Source organism: Sinocyclocheilus grahami, unplaced genomic scaffold, assembly GCF_001515645.1.
Source record: "Sinocyclocheilus grahami isolate Dianchi unplaced genomic scaffold, SAMN03320097.WGS_v1.1 scaffold931.1, whole genome shotgun sequence".
NCBI lineage: Eukaryota > Metazoa > Chordata > Actinopteri > Cypriniformes > Cyprinidae > Sinocyclocheilus > Sinocyclocheilus grahami.
In genome coordinates, this window is record NW_015506110.1 from 359,218 (window position 1) to 364,131 (window position 4,914).

The window sequence follows — 4,914 nt, forward strand, 5'->3', positions numbered from 1 at the left end:
CTAAGTGTCTGAAAACAGTGCATACATGTTTTCTTGGATTATCATTAAGGACACCGACAGCAGCTGGTAAATTAGGCGCGGTCACTTTAAGACACAATGCATGGATCCAATATAATGACACACATCCGATTTCTTTCTCAACTGGCGAGGTGTATTTGTTTGTTCAAGCACAAGAAGATGCGTAAGAGAACTGGGTGTTTGTGCGCCGTCTGAGACGCAGCTCTCTCAGTTGAGTTCGTTTGTGTCTTCTTGTGCTTGGATGCTTTGAAAACTCGTGAATGTTTAAATTGGCAAGGCTTAAAAACACGTGCAAATGATAAGCTTTTGTGACGACGTGCAGCAGTGGCATGTCAACTGTCCTGAGCGTCCTTCATGCTGGCCTCGGACAGTCGGTTGAAATAACATGTCCAATGTGTGACTAAATGTTCCCATCATTAACCTGTATTATTAATTTGTATAATACTTAAACATAATTTCAAGCATATAAAGCAGAGATGAGAATATTCAGCAACAACACAGCTTTGAGAATGCACATTCATACAATTTGAGGAAGTGAGTTGTTGTTACAGGTGATATATATAGGCCATCTCATGACCTCTAATTCTGTCACACATAGTTACTGAAAAAGAATGTACTTCCTGCCTAACTATAAAGCTTTGAGTCAAGTTTAGACATGTTTATTTTGTCTATCAGTGTTTATTTAAAAAAAAAAAAAAACACAGACATTTATTTAGACTTTAGAAAAGAAGCATGAAAAAGAAATTGAATTAAGCACACTTCTTTTTCACAGGAAGTGTGCTTTTTTGTCGCAGCTTTGAGAATGCACATTCATACAATTTGAGGAAGTGAGTTGTTGTTACAGGTGATATATAGGCCATCTCATGACCTCTAATTCTGTCACACATAGTTACTGAAAAAGAATGTACTTCCTGCCTAACTATAAAGCTTTGAGTCAAGTTTAGACATGTTTATTTTGTCTATCAGTGTTTATTTAAAAAAAAAAAACACACAGACATTTATTTAGACTTTAGAAAAGAAGCATGAAAAAGAAATTGAATTAAGCACACTTCTTTTTCACAGGAAGTGTGCTTTTTTGTGAACTCTTCTTTATCACACCTCTTGTGAAAAAGAAGTGTGCTTAATTGTACTGAATATGCATTTGTAGTGTACTTAATATCTTAAAAGTATACATAAAAAACGTCTCTAGGTTACGTATGTAACCATGGTTCCCCGAAGGGAATGAGACGCTGCGTCGAAACGCTACGGGAACGCTTCCACCGTGACCACACTCTGAATCACATGTGTAATCAGTCCAATGGATGGGCGAGACGTCACGGGCAGGGTGACGTAGCGACCAGGAAGCATAAAAGCACGTGCGGTGAAACCGGTATCAGCTTCTAGGAGTGAAGCAAGCGCTGGCAGGGATGCCGGAAGTATGGCCCTGAGACGCAGCATCTCGTTCCCTTCGGGGAACCATGGTTACATACATAACCTAGAGACGTTCCCCTTCAGGAACTCAAGCTGCGTCGAAACGCTACGGGAACGAGAATGCCCTCGCCACCAGACTTGCAAATCCCTGACTAATATGGAAGAGCACAACTGAGGCGAGAGAAAAGGAGCCAGGAATGGCTAAAGTAGGCGGGGCCCTACTTGGAACTCAAGCTGCGTCGAAACCCTACGGGAACGAGAATGCCCTCGCCGCCAGACTTGCAAATCCCTGACTAATATGGAAGAGCACAACTGAGGCGAGAGAAAAGGAGCCAGGAATGGCTAAAGTAGGCGGGGCCCTACTTTATTTTAAAGTAGGAGCGCCGTATCCCATGGAGCGCCGTCGAGGAGAGGAATCAGGTCCGAGAACCATACTCGGCCCGGCCAGAACGGGGCTACTGGCAGTCGACTGACCTCATTCCATCGCACTCTCTCCAGAACTCCCGGGAGCAGAACAATCGGGGGAAAGGTAAACACACGAAGCCTCGGCCACCTCTGTACCATGGCATCCAGCCCCAGTGGATCTGGATGAGTCAGAGAGAAAACCAGATGGAACCGTGCAATATCATCTGAGTCGCAAACAAGTCCACCTGAGCCTGGCCAAAGACTCTCCAAGTCTGCTTCACCCCTCCCAAATGGAGAAAGATGCATCCGTCGCTAGCATATACGGCGACCAGGAGCTGCCAGCACCAGGCCCTGACATAAGAATCAAGGTTTCCTTCACATGTCTAAGGCACGTAGGCACCGCCGCGTGACCGAGCATGTGAAGCGGGTTTCCCCTCGGGGAGAACCCCTTGGTCTTAAGCCACCACTGTAGGGGTCTCATGTACAGCAGGCCAAAAGTAACCACGTTGGACGCGGCTGCCATCAGACCCAGCAGTCTGGAACTGCTTGAAGTGAGTGACCGGCCTTCTCTCACTCTCGCGACGAGGATCGACTCTATCCGAGCAGGAGACATACGTGCCTACATCGTGGTCGAATCCCACACCATGCCCAGATAAGTGGTTCTCTGTACTGGAGAAAGCACACTTTTCTTGGCGTTAAGTCTTAACCCCAGCTCTTTCGTGTGAGCGAGAACGACATCTCGATGTCGAACCGCCATATGCTCTGATTGAGCTAATATCAACCAATCATCGATATGGTTGAGTCGTGAAAGTGTGGGGTGAGAGTGCAAAGCCAAAGGAAGAACCGGTATTGGTAGTCTTTTGCCCCCAAAAGCAAACCTCAGGAACTTCCTATGATGAGGAAGGATGCCCTTCATCCTTCCTCGGAACGGTGAAGTACCGGCTGTAGGACCCGGACTCTGCTGCGCAAGGTCACTACCTCGATGGCCTCCATCCTCAGAGAGTATCTACTTTTGTTCCATTACCAGAGCCTGCTCGGGGCCCACCAGGCGGAGGAGAACTGAACTGGATTCTGTGGCCTCTCACTACAGTGTGCAGGACCCACTGAGACACGTTTGGCAGTAGTTTTCACGCTGCCAAATAGTCTACTAAGGGACTCAGTCTCTCGAGACTGACCTCTGGTGTAACCAGAGCGGCTAGTTCGGTGCCCTGAAGTGTCGGACCGGCAGGGGACGACCGTACTAGCTGTTCTAGAGACCTCCGTGGAGATCGCGAGCCTCTTATCACTGCTACGTTTCCGGGCGGTAACGGAGAGAGTGCTCACCGGAGACCGCTGCGCCCTGTAACACCGGCAGGGTTGGCAGACCGATCTCCTGAGGGCACCGTTTATGACGAAGACTATCCAGCGAGAATGACTGTCTGCAGAACCGCCTTCGGCCTGGGAGCGCCACTCTGACACTAGACTCTGCGGAGTACGAGAAGTGAGGCCCCCAGAATGAGGTGCTGGAGCATGGTAGGTTGGAACTGCTCCCGCCCAGCAGCCCCTGCTGACCACCTCAACCTCCTCAGAGGAAGAGAGGTAACCTCGTGCTCTCATTCGAGAAAATTTATTTATAATTTTTTTATCCCAAGGTCCCCCTGTATATCTAACTTCTCATAGTCAGATAAATACTTTATTTTATTACTCACAATTAAATGCAGTCAAACAACCAGAGGAGTAAATATGGTCTGATGAGTAAGATTCACATCAAAAACCGAATGATGTAATATAAGCGTTGCCTTGGCAGCGTGCGACCCGCTCAGTCACACAAACAACGTCAATCTCCTCAGAGAAAGATGGCCGCATCGCATGGGTGGAGATAGGACGAGCCGACTCCAACCTGTCCACCAGATCATGTGCGATCCCCGCGATCTCAGTCGCCACCATGCCTCAGCAGCAGCGGGACTGCAATTGCAAGATCACAGGCACGGACACACTCCTCGGAGCATGCCCGGCGAGAGCGGAGCGCTTAACAGCGGGAAAAGCACAATCCGCCCCCCGAGAGCAGACTGTGCGAGCTCCGCTCCCCATTAATGCGGCTCATTATAATATCAGGCATAATATGCTTGTGTAACTTATGCTTGTGCAACTGGCGAGCTCTTTGACGCCCTCCGTATCAATCTCCTCGGAGAAAGACAGGGGCAGCGTTGTGCCCTCGCCCCGGGGGGCACCGAGGGGTGCTTCGGGGTTTCTCGCCCTCGGGAGCGGGCGCCGGATCTGGTGGTTAATGAAGTAGATAGGGACGTGCCCGTCTACATTCCCTCCACCGGATCCATATGTGAAAACCCACGAGCACAGCCGCTGCTCCGCCACGGCGAAAGCGGGGCCGGCATCACGAGGAACGTTAGTGAGGGCTCTCTTTAGTGAAGGCTCTCTTCTCAAAGAGAGCCCTTTGAGAGCGAAGCAAGGCAGTAACAAACGCTACCAAAACGGGCCGTCAGCTGCTTTTTTTTCGAGAGCTGACTCTGCGTGCTTGCTCCCAAGCAGACAACAAACAAACTGTGTGTATCCCCACCCGTAAAGTAACGCGGACAGGGAGGAACACACCGACTGAACGCTGCCTGCCCTCGCCTTAGGTGTCTGGTTTTGTCTTGAGATTTTGTGACAGACAACACTAAATAAGACTCACAAACAGATATCAGACTGACACACACACACAGAGCGCTTGCTGAATGACAGAAAGCTGATGCCGGTTTCACCGCACATGCTTTTATGCTTCCTGGTCGCTACGTCACCCCGCCCGTGACGTCTCGCCCATCCATTGATCTGATTACACATGTGATTCAGAGCGTGGTCGCGCTGGAGGTGTTCCCGTAGCATTTTGACGCAGCTCAAGTTCCTGAAGGGGAACTTTACTTAGAATATTACTGAAATAAAAGGCCACTTAAGTTACTTAAAGAGAGACATTTTCATGACTGTTTCTTAACTTAAGTACACTTTTAAAAAGCACGATTTGTAATAATATCAAACTAAAAGTTTTACTTTAAAGTACATTTGAAATCATTGTTTTAATAATCTTGTGTTGTACTTGAAATAAGTACT